Source organism: Aquarana catesbeiana, linkage group LG01 (genome assembly GCF_042186555.1).
Source record: "Aquarana catesbeiana isolate 2022-GZ linkage group LG01, ASM4218655v1, whole genome shotgun sequence".
Taxonomy (NCBI): domain Eukaryota; kingdom Metazoa; phylum Chordata; class Amphibia; order Anura; family Ranidae; genus Aquarana; species Aquarana catesbeiana.
In genome coordinates this window covers 965,461,398-965,479,720 of record NC_133324.1, presented here as the reverse complement: position 1 = coordinate 965,479,720, position 18,323 = coordinate 965,461,398, and the positions used below count along the sequence as shown (strand labels likewise).

The following is an 18,323-nucleotide window of genomic DNA, read 5'->3' as shown; positions in this document are numbered from 1 at the left end:
CCATTCTTGTAGATCTCAGTCATCATATGCTCGCTAACAAAACCAAAGAAACATTTGTGGGACTTTTGAAAGAGTGGTGCTCATTAATAGATACAACAAGGTTCTATAAAAGTACAAATTTTATTAGAATTTAACAACATGCCTGACCTTTTGAATATTTGGCATACCCCTATGCTGGGTGTTTGTGTGTTTTTTATAATTGATGTATAGAGAGCATAGAGACTGCAGCTCCAGCAATACAACAGTGTTTTATTAATTAGGCTGATATTCAGAATGTACTTTGGTGAACAATTCAATTTTATTCTGCTTTTTTTTATATGTAGATATATACTGTTACTTGTACCAATTTTCTTTGTTAAATTCTAATACAATTTGTACTTTTATATAACTTTGTTGTACCTATTAGTGAGCACCACTCTTTCAAAAGTCCCACGGGCAAATGTTTCTTTGGTTTTGTTAGTTTTCTGAGTGCTACTCACGTCTGAATATATAGTGGCTTTCTCTTCATCTGCTCCCTCCCATTGACATGCTGTAACATCCAACCTTCCACAGAGTGTAGTTCGACAGGTAGAAGCATTGCCCAAACGTCATACAAGTAGCACACTGGTTGAATTTGTTGCAGTTTTGATCCTTCGCCAGGTAATTGTGTACTTGCAGTGCACACCCTTTATGCTGTTTTCACACAAAGAAAATGCCCTCCAAGGAAACGCCCAACCTGGAGAGCCTTTAAATAGTAACATTAGAACATATCTAACAGAGTATACAGGTTTACCAATTCCTTTATCAAGGCTTTGGCCTCCTTTTAGGGCCTTTATCCTGGTCAGTACATCCTGGGCCTCAACAGCATCATTGGTAGCCAGGAACTTCCTCTTTAGGGTGGCCAAGGGAACCATTTGGGCTGGGGATCAGGTCCATATTGTGTACCTGCTCCAGGGTCAAGGTGAGGGGCCACTGTTATAGCTGTACCCTGGAACTGGCTCACCTTAATCTTGGAAATAGTCCGGTTTCCATACTGCATCACATGACTGGTATTGGTGTGTTGCTTTACCAGTAAAAACTGTTTGTGTAGTGTCTCCTTGGACAGATCATCCACGTCCTGAGTCCTCTATCCAGCTGACACTATGAAGATAGCAGAGGTTTGTGTGTTACTTCTTGCCATAATGAAAAGCATAAGAGGACTCGTGAGGGTTGGGGACTGTGGCGGAGTGAACGTCAATGTTGTTGGGTAGGTGATTCATCAAGGAGCACGATTCACAGGCCTCGATGTATAGAACCACCTTTTTGTACTTCTTGTTGTCATACATGTACTGAATGGTCTTGTTCAGTTCCCTCAAGTGGAGGTCATCACTGGGAAAGGCCAGCTCCGTAATTAGTGAAGTACATAAAGATATGGTTCTTAGGTCTACTCTTAATCGCCTTCCCAGATCATTTTCCCTTTACGTCCTCTGCGTCACCTCTCAGAACCACCGCCAGGAAGTTGTCGGGAGTGATTAACTTCTTTGTGTAGTCCTTCTTCAGCACTCCCACGTACACATCTTTTCTATTGGTTCAGTTTATAATGATTCCTTTGGTTGGATCCTCTTCTTTATCTGCCATATCGTCATACATCACCACCACAATCTGCTCTTCAGGGGTGCCTTTCTTCTTGACAATTTGATAAGTGTGGCACACTTCAGCCTGATGTCTTAAGTTGCACCAGCCTTTGGAGCTTGCCACCAGGGCCACCTAGTGGTTGCCCCCATCTTCTGGGTCATGGGCATGGATGTGGTTAGGACAGCGAGGCTGAGCATTAGGGTCACTGAAAATAAATACTTGTATCCTTTGTTATTGCATGTTGGCACATAATAACAGTGGCTAACGTGTTTTGGTGAATAGTCTTGATCACAGGACACATAAAAATGAAAACAGAAATATATATATACCCTGTTTCCCCGAAAATAAGACCTAGTGTGATTGTCGGTGATGGCTGCAATATAAGCCCTACCCCCCAAATAAGCCCTAGTTAAAGTCCTTGTAGGTCTTATTTTCTGGCAAACAGGGTAGGGCTTATTTGAGTGATAGGACTTATATTGCAGCCATCACTGACAATCACGTTAGGTCTTATTTTCGGGGAAACGAGATTATATATATATATATATATATATATATATAATTTTTTTGTGTGTATATTTACATCTCTATCAAAAGTTTATTTAAGAAAAAGGTCCCCATCATAACAATGATTTATACCTAGAGGCATTTTGGTTTGGAGGTTAAATATCCACCACACCTACCGCTTGTGGTGGACAGCTCCTCCCCGTAGAGATAATTTTTACATTTTTAGACCCAGGAAGACAAAAGATGCCATATTGCCACAATTGGCTCATTTAAATTGTTTAGAAATATTAGACAAGTTTTTGTCATCATTATGAGACACCATGGAAATGTTTGCTAATCCTGGTTCTAAGAGGTCTCGAAGTGCATCCCACATATTGTTTATTACACAGTGTACATTCCACAGCATTGACAATGCTGCTAGTGCCACAATTAATAGTCATAAATCAAGAATTATTTTCCAGCGGCACAAGAAACAACATTTCTATGCTGTTTGGAATGTTTGTTACAAAAAGGGCAAGTGTTGTTATCACAATTATATGAACTTGTGTATGTAACTGACAAGTTGACTCAAACATGAAGATCTCATATTTAAAGAATATATTGTTTTAAATTTTTATATTGCATGATGCTAGTTCAAGATTTTTTTTTTTTTTTGTATGCATGCATAAAAGGTTATATAATGTTGTATTAAAGCTACATGTGTCTTTCTGAAATTCTTGAACTAGACTAATGCCCCGCATACACGGTCGGATTTTCCGATGGACAATGTCCGATCGGAGAGTGTTGTCGGAAATTCCGACCGTGTGTGGGCGCCATCGGACATTTTCCATCGGATTTTCCGACACACAAAGTTGGAGAGCAGGAGATAAAATTTTCCGACAACAAAATCCGATCGCGTCAATTCCGACCGTGTGTGGCCTGTTCCGACGCACAAAGTGCCACGCATGCTCAGAAGAAATTCCGACACGGGACAGCTCGTTCTGGTAAACTTAGCGTTCGCAATGGATACAACACTTTCGTCATGCTGCAATGTTAAAAATGGTTTAATACAGCGCACTCTCTTCTTCTTTATAATGTGACAAGAATTAAGTCGTTTTGCTGCACACACATACACACACACACACACACACTTCTCACAAAGTTTTATTTGTGTTTTTTTAGTGGGATTCCCTGAATATATTGTTATTAGTTGTCACATCTGACAGTTTTTTATATTTTTTCTTTATTTTTTTTTTCTTTTAATGTTTGGATTTTTTCCAAGGCTGATCTTTGTTCAATGTTGTTTTTATTTTTACTCCAGAATATTTTTGGGTGTGTTTTGTGTGTCAAGTTACCCCAACACCATTGATATCTTTTATTATTTAATCTCAAGGAGATTGTTTGTTTGGTGTTGGTGTCCCTTGTTCATTTCACATTTGTATATTTGAAATGTACCTGAATCCTCACAAACCAACTGTCCTTTTTGAAGTAAAACGCATAGGAGAGTATAATTCAAAACAAAAATCCTTTATTAAGGGATCAGAACCAAACAAAGAGGAAGGCAACACTGGATCAACAGGAGAAATTAGCGAAGCCTGGGACCCCCACGGCAGACATCAATTCTTCAACATCAAAATTGGTGGCCTGAGGAGTCCATATCTAAGGGAGGGCAGTCTGGTCCAGAATTCGCAGAGATCCGGATAGCAGCAGATGACATCTGTGTCCCCAGGCTGTGGTACCACAAGAGGCTGCATCTTTTGGCCGACCAGACTGAACCCAGGGCAATCACTGTCTGGTCTTCCTTCCACGCTTCCTTCCGGGCTGTGGCTGTGCAGTTGGAGATGTGGCAGGAGGAGGAGGACTGGGGGGACCTGGAGGAGAGGGAGGAGGAGGACCAACGCAAAGGTGTGTCTGAGGTGTAATTTGGCCCCTCATACCTTTCTCCAGAGCCTCCGATATGAGGGCCTCACACAAGACTTTTTGGACCTCCTCCATCCTCTGCATTTTATAGGCTATGAAGGCAGCAATGTTCTCCTCCATGGTGTGGGGTGCTCCCAGGACCTCTGTAGCCCTCCAAAAGAATGCTATAGCAGCCTCTTCTAGGGTACTCCTCCTACTGCCACTTTCTATTTTCAGGGGGGGTGGAGGGACCTGCAGATCAGCCAGCCGGCTTGGCCCGGCCACCTCCTGGCTGAGACTTCCCTGTGTATGATAAAGGGACATGGTTGTAATGTTTTGCATCATCAATCACAATCCTAAATTAGTACTCCCAACTAACATCTAGTTAATATCATTGATTGGACAAGCAGAAATATTTAGAGGAATGCTATACCTGGCTCAATCTGGGCTCCTCCACATATATCACCTGGAAGGCCCAGGTTGGGGGTCAGAAGCCTCAGCCGGGGGGGAAGGAAGCGTGGAAGGAAGACTGGAGAGGGATGGCCTGGGTTCAGTCTGGCCTGCCAGAAAGTGCAGCCTGTCATAGTACAACATCCTGGGGACATAGATGTCATCTGCTGCTCCGGATCTCTGTGAATCCAGGACTTTCTTGCGCTCCCTCAGATATGTGCTCCTCAGGCCACCAATGAAGATCTTTAAATAGGTGATGTCTGCCGTGGGGATCACCTGCTTCACAATTTCACACAATTGCTCCAGTGCTGCCTTCCTCTTTGCTTGGTTCTTGAAATGGGGGTGGGTAATCTCTCAGACAGGGCAGCTCACTTAGCATATCTACGAATACTGACATGAAGTCATTGTCTTTCATTAAGATATCCATGTTCACTGCAAGACACAACACAAGACAAAGCCTAATGTCAGACAAAACTCTCCTAATCTTGTTACAATATAGGCCTCAACCTAGAAGCAGTATAGGCACAAGTTTGTCTCTTACCTTCGTTCTTACGATCGGCGCGTCCAATGCTCCTTCCTCCGCTCACAGATCGTACGTAATACGCACGCGTGTTACGCTTTATACACACTGCGCATGCGTGTAACGCCACCCGCCCCTGACGTTCTTTCTAGTCTATTCCCCGCCCCTTTTCGTTCGGCGCAGTAGGTGAAGAGCACATGGCGGAGTTACAGCAGGTGCATGCTAATTCTAGCAACGAGGAGGAGGAAAGCCCGGATCCAGGCACGTCCCGATCCAGAAGGAGACGTTTTAAGGCCACAAATATGTCCTTTGGGGAGATGTTGGAGATGGTCGACATCATGAGGAAGTCCGACTATGACGGAAAATATGGGCCTTACCCACACCCCAACATCCGAAAGGCCAAAATCATAGCTAAAGTGGTCAAAAGCCTTCACAGGAATTTCGGGGTACGAAGATCTAAAGATCAGCTCAGGAAGCTGTGGTCGGACCTGAAGTTGAGAGAGCCAGAGCAGTACCGAAAGATCCGGAGAGTGCTGCAAAAAAGTAAGTAGTTGTGCTGTGTTCCTATTCTTTCTGTCTTTATTCTGTTCGTTCTGCTCCATATGCTTTTATTAATTGTAATGTTTAAAAGGGCAACTTTAATGTTCATGGGCCCATTATTCGTTTGTATCAAACATTTTTCTTTCGGCCTCTAGAACACCATTGTTTAGGCCATATACATTTTCACACATTTTTTTTGGGCCTACTTGGATGCCAAATATTTGTTTGTGTAGATGGGTTTGTTACTAGAATGAAATGCCAACTAGATTGTGTGTAAGGAGAGGACACTGAGCAGCTGTTTTCACATCTGGACACTGGAGCACTAGTGTGGGACCCCAGAACACCATTTTTATTAGGGGGGCCACACAGGTGCTCCAGTGTATACTATAGGGGGGTCTCCATCTGTGAAGCTTGTACTAAACAGGTAAAGTATTGCAGCTTGACAAAGGCCAATAAAAAAAATACATCTTGGAATTCTGCTAAAATAGACAATTGTACCCCACTTCCAAGCAATGTTTCCTATTTCTAGTTCTGCCATCAAATATCTGTGTGCCAAGTATACCATTTTTGTTTTACATAGGGGAGAAAAGACTCGGACACCCCTCATCCCAGGAGAACACAGACCCCCCACCTATGGAAGAAGGTGAAATACCACCAACACAAGAAGAAGAGCAGGAGGAAGAAGAAGATGTGGTGGAGATTGGCACCACAACAGGTCAGTGTCTGCGACCACAGGCTCAGGTAAAAGAGATGGATGGTGGCAGATTTTTGAGACCTTTTTTTTTGTTCTTTATCTCTTTTTAGGTGATCGTGATGTGAGGGATAGAGAACGTTTCACATCTGAAAGTGCCCAGATACTGATCGGGGAGATCATGGGGTGTAATCTCGAATTGCACAACATACAGCAACAAATCAGTGATGTTATTAAAAAAAATAATAACATCATTGATGTTTTGGGGCGAATTTAAACCCCACAAAATCACCTGTTTTATTGTGGTCCAATCTTCTTAAATTTTTTTCAATGTTTAGAAAAGCCAAATTTGGAGGATGCACACAGTGTGCCAACATGTGCTATCTGCCATCACGGGAGATCAATGGACGCGTTTTGGGGGTGCAACCCCTTCCTCGATTATAAAGTCGCGTTGAGGAAGGGCTTGCTCCCCCAAAACACGTCCCTTGATCCCCCCCGATGGGAGATAGCACATGTTGACATTCGTAAATTGGTGTGCATCTTCCAAATTTGGCTTTTCCAGGGGTGATTTCCCCCCATCTGAACGCTATATCAAACCCAGTTCCTAAATACTGATGTCTGATATAGCCTTCAGGTTTTCCCATATGTAACCTTTGTAAGTTCAAGTTTTTTGGCTTTCTTGTTGGTTTTACACAGGCTGGTTTTATCTGAAATGGATATTTCGATTTTTGATAATGCTACTGCAAAAATTGTTATACAACAAACATGTTGGTTTGCTTTAAAAACCTTTCGTAAATGCACATGTGATTGTGCAGGTATAAAAAAAGTGGCTTACTCAAGAATGTGTGGATTATTGTCTCAACACTACAACACTTTTGGGGTGATGTAATTGCTGTTTTATGCAAAAATGGGGGTTATTTCCTAAGGGCAAATACACTTTGCACTACAAGTGCAGGTTCAGTGCAGTTGCAAGTGCACTTGTAGTGAAATGTGTTTTTGCATTTAGGAAGTACCAGCCAGCACTTTTTTATAAGGTTACCCAATCACGACATTTTCTGCACTCAACACATTTCTGTCAGGGTCAGCTAAAACAAACACAAGCAGTAAATGTCCACAAAGAATTTCTTTTGGTTGTTTTTTATTTGAAAAAGGTTTCACAGATTGTCTGGCATATTGATAGCCCCCCTACCCGCAAAGAACTCCAGGTATCGTAACCGGACATCACGGGCACTCAGGGAGGGCAAGCCAGGATGGCCACTTTCAAGCGCCGTCAGTGTTGATGGATTTGGGATTCCGGCCTCAGGCCCAACTGAGCCAGCATAGTTGCCTGCTGTGTTCTCCATAATTTTTTAAGAAAACATTCAGCCAAGTATTATATGGTTCAGTTTATACTCCACCATATGGATGGGTGTCAGAAATAATCGGAACCGGCTGGCCAGGATTCCAAATGTGTTCTCCACCACTCTTTGGGCTCTGGCCAGCCGGTAATTAAAAACCCTCTGTTCTGGGGTGAGGGTCCTCATCGGGATTGGCCGCATCAGGTGGTCCCCCAGCGCAAATGCTTCATTAGCAACGAACACAAATGGGAGACCTTCAACATTGTCCTCTGGAGGTGGCAAGTCCAAGCTGCCATTCTGGAGACGCCTGTAGAACTCTGTCTGGGCGATGACTCCACCATCAGACATCCGGCCATTCTTCCCCACGTCCACATACAGGAACTCGTAATTAGCCGACACCACCGCCAACATCACTGCCAACATCACTATACTATTAAACCCCTTGTAATTATAATAGTACGACCCCGAGTTGGGTGGTGGGACGATGTGGACGTGTTTCCCATCAATTGCCCCTCCGCAGTTAGGAAAGTCCCACCGCTGGGCAAAGTGGGAGGCCACAGTCTGCCATTCCTGTGGCGTTGAAGGAAACTGTTGAGGAAAAAACAATAAACATTACTATTTTTTCACAGAAACATGGCAAGCAGATTATACACAAACATTATGGGGCAACCTCCAGATAGCATTTATTAAGGGGAATTTAACAACAACAAAGTAGAAGGTACACCTATCATATTCCCCCTCCCCCCCTCATGGGCCATTTCTAACATTATAGGGGGGGGGAACTCTTGGACAGGTAACCCTCTTCACTTCATTGAGAGATGAATGCCTAAATACAGGGTATTACTTGGAACAGACCCTCCTTAGTTACACTATTGGCAGACCACTGGACAGGTAAGAAGTGTCTGAATACAAAGATATAAATACACACTGTACACATTTGAGGACATTTGGACATTCTGCTATTACCTATCAAGATAATAATAGGATACAAAAACTTTAAACAGTACCATTTGAAAGTATACAGGCAGGCCCTTGCACTACATGCTTTGGGTAATTCATCCATAAATCTGAGCACTAAAGAGATGGGTATAGTGTGTATGGGTTTGGCAAAATCAGCAGATAGATGATTGAGGATAGAGAATTGGGATCAGCTGACTTAGCAGTTGGGGGGAGGGAGGGTTACAAAAATTTGGGGACACCACAAAAAAAAGCCTCTGGCACTCTGCAAAGGGCAGCATTTTCCTCCCAGCAACCCATGTACAAGTTCACCATGGATGGGGAAAATTTGGCACCCATAGATGCACCTCTGCATTGCAGATAGTATATCTGGTCAAATAAAATATTGATGTGTTAAAATCCACTGCCATAACTAGAAATTCCTTCAAATCTATGCCATATATACTGTAATAAAACAAAAGGAGCTGCGCTAGTGGTATATAAATAAGAACCAGAATGGATTATATACATCAACAAAAAGTGCAATGTGTATATGTGATGAATGAACATCACATCAGAGTTGCCAATAAGTATTATTAACATAGGCACAATTGCATAATGAAAAAGTCAATGTTACTGGTGATAAAAGCCAATAGGCACAGTCAGTAATAATAATAATCGGCATGATGTTGGTGCTGCGACACCCTGTGACAAATCTTCATAGATCAAGGAGCAATGTGAATCCGCCACCTTAAATAATGCAGGCTTACCAGATTGCCAGCTGAAAATAGCTTGTCACCCAATCCTGGGTAGAGAAGTGTCTTCCGTTGTTGAAAATGGCCATTGCAAGCAACTCACACGCCTGGCGTCTCCCGAAGTTCCAGCCCCAGATATCCAATAATCTTGATATGTCATTGTCAGCAGACACACTGAGAGGCTCGGTCCAAAGATGAGAGGAACAAGGTGAGGGGGTGGATGATCTAATCAGGTATGTAAAGCCATGGTGGAAAAGCAAAAATGCACCACCATAGGTAAAATCCGATGGTTTATTAAAGTAAAAAGGACTGGACAATAGTAAGTCTATACAGACATATACCGCTGTATCGTAGCGCACAGTAAAACCGGCCGGCAAAAATGTAAAATTTAAAAGACAGAAAAACACGCCAGAGTAAAGCGTAGCGTGACAATATGCGGTGACGCCAGTACATCGCTCACCCTGTGCGTTTCGTCACACAGAGGACGTCGTCTCGGGGAACGGGCGGCGTTCTGATGCACCGCTACATATAGTCAAACCAAAATACCAGACCTCGATCTGAGTCCCGGCCCGCTGATTTAATGTGGCCTTTTTGATTGTGGGAAAATATCGGGATTGGTAACGTAAAAAGCGCCAATACTAAGGGCAAATAATGAAACACCCAAGGTATTATAAAAAGTCTATGCTAATACGATGTAGCCATCTTAACTAAGGGAAAAAATACAAACTGCCTAAACAATATAAGAAGTCCCAAACTGTGACTAGTTCACGCCACCTTACTGTGGGGCAACAGAACCAGGACGAAAGTGATGGCTCTAAATAACAATAGATTCGTGGTTTGCCCATGAGCTTCAAATTAAAACAAATAGCAGCAAAAAATAGATAACATATACATGTACATGCTGTCAGAAGGTGACACACCCCGCATATAATGTGCGGTGAAAAAAAGGGGTGCCACCTCACACAACACCATAACAGTCCCATAGGGGCCACATTCAGTAGATATTGTAATGATAATTTAACTTGCACTATTTATACCCAAAAATGAAAAAAAAAAAAAAAATTGACTCAATGATAATAACTGAATCAAGAGCCAAAAAGGCCTCAAGGGTCACCTTTGAGATGTAACGTAGTGATCAAACCTCACAGAGGTCCAGACACTGGAAATTTCAAATGCCTTGTAAAAATTAACATAGCTGCCCAGGACTCGCATCAAGTTTACAATAGATGTTAACACCTCAAAGCGCTAAATTGCTTAAAAATGAATATAATGAAAGTTAAAAAGGGGAATATATATCACTAAGAGTTATCAATAAAGGAGTTAATGTCACCGTCAATGTTTAATCCATAATGGGTATAACACTTGATCTTGTGTACCCATGACATCTCCAATTTAGAGATACTCCTAACCAGACAACTTCCCCTCCACTGTGGCCTATACTTGTCTATGCCCAAAAAAAATAGTATTACTTGGGTCTCTATTATGCACTGTGAGGTAGCGTTTAGACTAGGGATGAGCTTCGAGTTCGAGTCGAACTCATGTTCGACTCGAACATTGGCTGTTCGCAAGTTCACCGAACAGCGAACAATTTGGGGTGTTCGCGGCAAATTCGAATGCCGCGGAACACCCTTTAAAAGTCTATGGGAGAAATCAAAAGTGCTAATTTTAAAGGCTAATATGCAAGTTATTGTCATAAAAAGTGTTTGGGGACCTGGGTCCTGCCCCAGGGGACATGGATCAATGCAAAAAAAAGTTTTAAAAACGGCCGTTTTTTCAGGAGCAGTGATTTTAATAATACTTAAAGTCAATCAATAAAAGTGTAATATCCCTTTAAATTTCGTACCTGGGGGGTGTCTATAGTGTGCCTGTAAAGGGGCGCATGTTTCCTGTGTTTAGAACAGTCTGACAGCAAAATGACATTTTGAAGGAAAAAACTCATTTAAAACTACCCGCGGCTATTGCATTGCCGACAATACACATAGAAGTTCATTGATAAAAACGGCATGGGAATTCCCCAAAGGGGAACCCCGAACCAAAATTTAAAAAAAAAAATGACGTGGGGTTCCCCCTAAATTCCATACCAGACCCTTCAGGTCTGGTATGGATTTTAAGGGGAACCCCGCGCCAAAAAAAAAAAAAAAAAAACGGCGTGGGGTCCCCCCAAAAATCCATACCAGACCCTTATCCGAGCACGCAACCTGGCAGGCCGCAGGAAAAGAGGGGGGGGACAAGAGTGCGGCCCCCCTCCCTCCTGAACCGTACCAGGCCACATGCCCTCAACATTGGGAGGGTGCTTTGGGGTAGCCCCCCAAAACACCTTGTCCCCATGTTGATGAGGACAAGGGCCTCATCCCCACAACCCTGGCCGGTGGTTGTGGGGGTCTGCGGGCGGGGGGCTTATCGGAATCTGGAAGCCCCCTTTAACAAGGTGACCCCCAGATCCCGGCCCCCCCCCCTGTGTGAAATGGTAAGGGGGTACATAAGTACCCCTACCATTTCACGAAAAAAGTGTCAAAAATGTTAAAAATGACAAGAGACAGTTTTTGACAATTCCTTTATTTAAATGCTTCTTCTTTCTTCTATCTTGCTTCATCTTCTGGTTCTTCTGGTTCTTCCTCCGGCGTTCTCGTCCAGCATCTCCTCCGCGGCGTCTTCTGTCTTCTTCTCCTCGGGCCGCTCCGCACCCATGGCATGGGGGGGAGGCTCCCGCTCTTCTCTTCTTCTCTTCTTCTCTTCTTCTCTTCTTCTTTTCTTCTTTTCTTCTCTTCTTCTCTTCTTCTTCATTTTCTTCTCCGGGCCGCTCCGCAATCCATGCTGGCATGGAGGGAGGCTCCCGCTGTGTGACGGCGCTGCTCGTCTGACAGTTCTTAAATAACGGGGGGGCGGGGCCACCCGGTGACCCCGCCCCCCTCTGACGCACGGTGACTTGACGGGACTTCCCTGTGGCATTCCCCGTGACGTCACAGGGAAGTCCCGTCAAGTCACCGTGCGTCAGAGGGGGCGGGGTCACCGGGTGGCCCCGCCCCCCGTTATTTAAGAACTGTCAGACGAGGAGAGCCGTCACACAGCGGGAGCCTCCCTCCATGCCAGCATGGATTGCGGAGCGGCCCGGAGAAGAAGAGAAGAAGAGAAGAAGAGAAGAGCGGGAGCCTCCCCCCATGCCATGGGTGCGGAGCGGCCCGAGGAGAAGAAGACAGAAGACGCCGCGGAGGAGATGCTGGACGAGAACGCCGGAGGAAGAACCAGAAGAACCAGAAGATGAAGGAAGATAGAAGAAAGAAGAAGCATTTAAATAAAGGAATTGTCAAAAACTGTCTCTTGTCATTTTTAACATTTTTGACACTTTTTTCGTGAAATGGTAGGAGTACTTATGTACCCCCTTACCATTTCACACAGGGGGGGGGCCGGGATCTGGGGGTCACCTTGTTAAAGGGGGCTTCCAGATTCTGATAAGCCCCCCGCCCGCAGACCCCCACAACCACCGGCCAGGGTTGTGGGGATGAGGCCCTTGTCCTCATCAACATGGGGACAAGGTGTTTTGGGGGGCTACCCCAAAGCACCCTCCCAATGTTGAGGGCATGTGGCCTGGTACGGTTCAGGAGGGAGGGGGGGCCGCACTCTCGTCCCCCCCTCTTTTCCTGCGGCCTGCCAGGTTGCGTGCTCGGATAAGGGTCTGGTATGGATTTTTGGGGGGACCCCACGCCGTTTTTTTTTTTTTTTTTTTGGCGCGGGGTTCCCCTTAAAATCCATACCAGACCTGAAGGGCCTGGTATGGAATTTAGGGGGACCCCCACGTCATTTTTTTTTTTTTAATTTTGGTTCGGGGTTCCCCTTTGGGGAATTCCCATGCCGTTTTTATCAATGAACTTCTATGTGTATTGTCGGCAATGCAATAGCCGCGGGTAGTTTTAAATGAGTTTTTTCCTTCAAAATGTCATTTTGCTGTCAGACTGTTCTAAACACAGGAAACATGCGCCCCTTTACAGGCACACTATAGACACCCCCCAGGTACAAAATTTAAAGGGATATTACACTTTTATTGTTTGACTTTAAGCATTATTAAAATCACTGCTCCTGAAAAAACGGCCGTTTTTAAAACTTTTTTTTGCATTGATCCATGTCCCCTGGGGCAGGACCCAGGTCCCCAAACACTTTTTATGACAATAACTTGCATATAAGCCTTGAAAATTAGCACTTTTGATTATTCATGTTCGTGTCCCATAGACTTTAACGGTGTTCGCATGTTCGAACGAACTTTTTTCCTGTTCGCATGTTCTGGTGCGAACCGAACAGGGGGGTGTTCGGCTCATCCCTAGTTTAGACACAGAATGTTTAGTAAAACCCCTACGAATATTGTTATGTTCATTCAAACGTACTTGTAGGGGTCGTTTGGTCCTGCCCACGTACTGTAGTCCGCACGGGCATTGGAGCATGTACACCGCTCCCACCATGGAACAGGTGGTGAATGGTTCTATAGTAAAATTTTTGGAAGTACAGCTAGAACTGAAACTGTTAGTCCTCCTCGTTCTACACCCATTCAACAAGCAAACCTGTCACTTTCTACACTGGTAGAATCCAGTTAGTTCTGAAAAAAAATGTTGGTTTGTTCCTGGGGGGTTTGAGGACATTGGGAGCTAGTTTATCCTTTAAAGAAGGGACACCCCTAAACACAACCTGAGGTCTGTCTGGCAAAAGGGACTTTAATACCCTGTCTATCTTCAAGATATGCTAATGTCGTCTCACTATGTGTTTGATACTTGAATGCTGCCTTGAATATTTGGTTATAAAGGGATTTCTAAAGGTATTGTTATTCCCTGAATTGCATGGATTCTCCTTTTGAAAGCTCAGCTCTATCAACACCTTTAACGACATCCAACATATTTGTAAGAGACTCAAGGGAATACCCTTTGTGCACAAATCTCTCAGTGAGGGTATGTGCTTGGGCTATAAAGGTCTCATGTTCTGTGCAGTTCCGTTTTCAAACATAAATATTGACTCCTAGGCACAGATTTAAGCCAAGAGGCTTGATGACAACTGTCATTAGGGATTAAAGAATTTCTGTCAGTGGGCTTAAAGAAGGTCGATGTGACAAACTTATCGCCACTGACAGAAATAGTAAGATCTAAGAAATAGATGTTTTTCTCAACTGGCCTCATGACTGAGATGGATCCCTCTGTTATCATTCAATGATGTTATAAAGTCTGAGAGTCTCGCTACCATCCCATAGGAGGAGGGTGTCATCTATATATCGTGCCCACAAGACCACTTGGGGTCTTGGCTGGGCATAGATGACATCCTCCTCCATCCTATTTATATACCTCTAGCGCAGCTCCTTTTGTTTTATTGGTCTTGTATATCACTTTGAGTTGCAGCTTCAGCACTTTAATAGCACAGTTCTTTTTTTGCCATATGTGTTTGTTATACTTATTATTGCAGCTATTTTTTGACAATTCACGTGTTTCACTCAATTTTAAGTATTTTATCTAATTTTTTCACTTCACATTATGGATATTTTTGAATTCAGGGCTACCAGAGTAGTCAATACTGAAGGTGTGTTTGAGGCCATAAAGGAAGGTGATGGTGACCTGGGGGGTGTGTTTATGAGGTTGAAGAATCTTACCATCTCTAAAACCCATACTCAATGGGATATAGCATTCCTTGAGACCTATATTAAAAACCTCATGGTGCCCTGAGGTGTGTCCCCAGAAAGGAGAAGTTGAACTTGAGGAATGGTTCAAATATTTCAATGAGGCTGGAATCAGCTTTTTGAAATTTTTAGTTGAAAGGAAAGCCAGTAATTTAGGGAGACTAGATGAGGAAATTTAAAGCCATTAAAGAGAAGATGATGCCTTTTAAAACTAGTGATGAATATGCGGAAAGATATAGAGATATTGGGGATTATCAATCTCAAACAGTGTTTGAATGGCAGAACAAACTGCCGTTGCTAATCCTGCCATGGACACTACTCCACAAACCGTGAACCAACCAGTAGGGAGGCCCCTAACGGGACAGACTAATCGTATTCTTCCGAATCCGTCCCAGGTATGTATACCCGCAAGCGTGCCTAATGCCCCGCCCATAACGGTGGCGGTAAGCATCCTTATTACCCTCATTATGGAAATTCAAGAAGAATTAGTGGTAACAATTAGAATGCCACCCCCTTTTCTCACCCATATGGACGTGGCCAGCAATATAATACCAACCCAGGCCCTCCCCGTACTCAGGGACGGGGTCTGACACAGGGCCTGCCCTCTTTGAGGGAGTGGCCCCACTTCAGACGTTAAATCAGGATATCCTGACAACCGTTCAGTGGTTCAAAATTATTCCCACAATGTAGATCACAATGAGATGTATGCCTATAATGACAATCATGTAGCCCATTATGACACTGATTATGAACCTGATTTTTATATCCCTACTCAGAACTTTTCCTTGATTTCCTTTCCTCTTGATCTCATAGTCCTTGACAGCTGATTTTTCAATTGCTGTAGCTTCATAAGTTGTGAACATTTCTCTGGTGTCAATAACAAACTAGATCTGTGACTAACTCGTACAGCTCCAATACAATTCCAACATCAATGTCAATGCTTTTGGTTTAGTTTGCAAAAAACTCAAATCTTTCGAGAACAGTACCCCACAAGCCACTCATAACTGTAATCTACAGACGTTGTTTAATGACCTGATGTAAATCACTCCCTTAGTCTGGCAATCCACAAAATGTCTGGCCTCATGTAATGTCCCATTAGATAGTCTGAATAAGAGACACTTTAGTATCCATTCGCAATAATCGCAGATTCCACATGTGTATGTTCCCTTTATAGGATGACTGATTATCCTGCAGTAAATAATGATATATGCATATATAACATGTTAAACATTTAAAAGGTTACATACACTGGCTATGTAGGTGCTTTTGTAAACTAGAAAATAGCCCTAGTAAAAAATTCTGGTTATTAAGACAACAAACACATGGAGACTCAGATAACCAAAAACTTCCATTCTGTTCTAGATTTAAAAAACAAACAAAATTAATTGAAGGGAATGCTTAGTGAGATCATTATGTAAAATGTTGTACTTCTGTTTTTAGTGAGAGGGAATCTTTCATAGCAAATAATTAAATGCTGTTCACTCATTCTTTTTTTATGTACAGATTAGTATATACTTGTAATAGGAGATTAAAAAAAATATATATACAGTGTGTGTATATATATGTATGTGTGTGTGTGTGTATATGTATATGTGTATGTATATATATATATATATATATATATATATATATATATATATATATATATATATATATTTTATTTTTTTTTTTCATTAATTGTAAAAGTCTAAAAATAAAATGTAAATAAATATTGGGGTAATCCTATGTAGATTGAGTTTGCGTAGTCGAGTCGGGAATTGATGATTGTTCCAACTACTGCTGCTTTGTCCTCCTGTATTACTGAACAGCCACTCATTGACCCTTTTTGTTCGTTTTTTCATATTTACCGTATTTATCGTCGTATAACACACAGGTGTATAAAATGCACCCTAATTTTAAGAGGGAAGTTTTTCCGGAAAAAAAAAAAAATTAAAAATTAAATAAAGAACTTTGAAGCAAAATAAGGGTAGCTCAGAACTATTTTTTTTAACATTTATACCACTTATAAGGTAAATATTTTAAATAACATAATATGAAAGTAAAAGCAACTGCTTTAACAAAGAAATTTTGGATATTACGGTTTATATTTTTACAAAAGACCTGACAAGGGAGGGCAAAGAGACACAAACTCTGCTTTGCCGGGAGGGGGGCCTGTCAGCCAGTGTGCATGGTGTCTCTTAGCTCCCCCCCCCCCCCCCCCCAGGCAGTGTCATTCATTGCTCCCCCCCCGCTGGCATTATAATTTATTGCTCTCCCCCCTGGGCAGACTCTCCTTTTTTCACTCGGCTTTTTCAAAAGATTTGTACCTGCTGGGTGCAAGCTCTGTCAGCCACAAGTCAGATTCCTGTCAGCCTCAACTCCCACGAGCAGTGCAGAGCGTTACCATGGTTGTGCTCTGACGGCCACGAGAATTTAGCCGCGTACAGACGACGGGAAATTTGGCGGTAAATCCGATCGTGTGTACGCTCCATCGGACAATTGTCGGACTTTCCGCCAACAAATGTCGGCTAGCAGGTTTTCACATTTTCCACGCGTGTGTACACGAGTCCGTCGTAGGAAAGTACAAACACGCATGCTGGGAAGCAAGGATGAGCCAGAAGCAGTCGGTCTTGTAAACTAGCGTTCCTAATGGAGAATTAATATTTGTGACACAGCAAATTATGAAATGTCGAAATGCAGCGCACAATTCTCTTCTTTAATGGAATAATAATGATGCTGCTTTGCTGGTGATACTGATGGAGTTATTGCAAACAAATCTTTAAAGGCTTTTTTTTTTTTTTTTTCCTAGTGATATCAAGAATGTGTTTTTTTTTTTTTTTTTTTCTTCGTTTTTTTTTTTTTGGCAAGTTACCACAACACCATTATCCCGTAGTTTTTAAGATCTAAGATACAACTATGTTGGTGTCCCTTGTCAATTTTACGTTGTATTTTTTAAAATGTAACTGCCTACTACCAAAACGTAAATTGAAGTAAAACACATAGCCAAGTGTTGTTCTACACAATTTTTTTTTTATTGTGCATTAAAAAAAGAAAACAAATAAAACTAGACATGTTATCTGCCAATAGAACTTAACCAAAAATTGCATTCTATGCCTCCAAAAATATAGAAAATATACCAAATCATAATTCAACCAAAAACATGTCAAAGCAATAACGCCAAGGCCAATAATTCTGATTCCGCAACATGTCTGGTTGACGAACGGCCATTTAGAAACCAAATGAAAAGCGCAAATCAACACTCACCAAACTTCTACTAACACGAAATTAGCAGAATGAGCCCAAAGGGTGGCGCTAAAGAACTGAAAAACCACGTAGTATGTCAGTACGTTCGTTTTTGTTGGCCGACAATTCCTTGCCGTTTGTATGCAAGACAAGTTTGGGCCAACGCCCTTCGAACAAAAGCCCACGGTTTTGTTGGCCAACAATCCGATCGTGTGTACGAGGCTTTAGACTGTGGCTTCTGTGTGCAGTG

The 18,323-nt window shown here is 42.6% G+C and overlaps 1 pseudogene; it reads right to left on the bottom strand.

Annotated features, from left to right (window-relative positions):
• Positions 1-15,714, bottom strand: part of LOC141128809 (legumain pseudogene) — a 46,178-nt pseudogene extending 30,464 nt beyond the window's left edge.
• Positions 15,715-18,323: the final 2,609 nt, after the last annotated feature.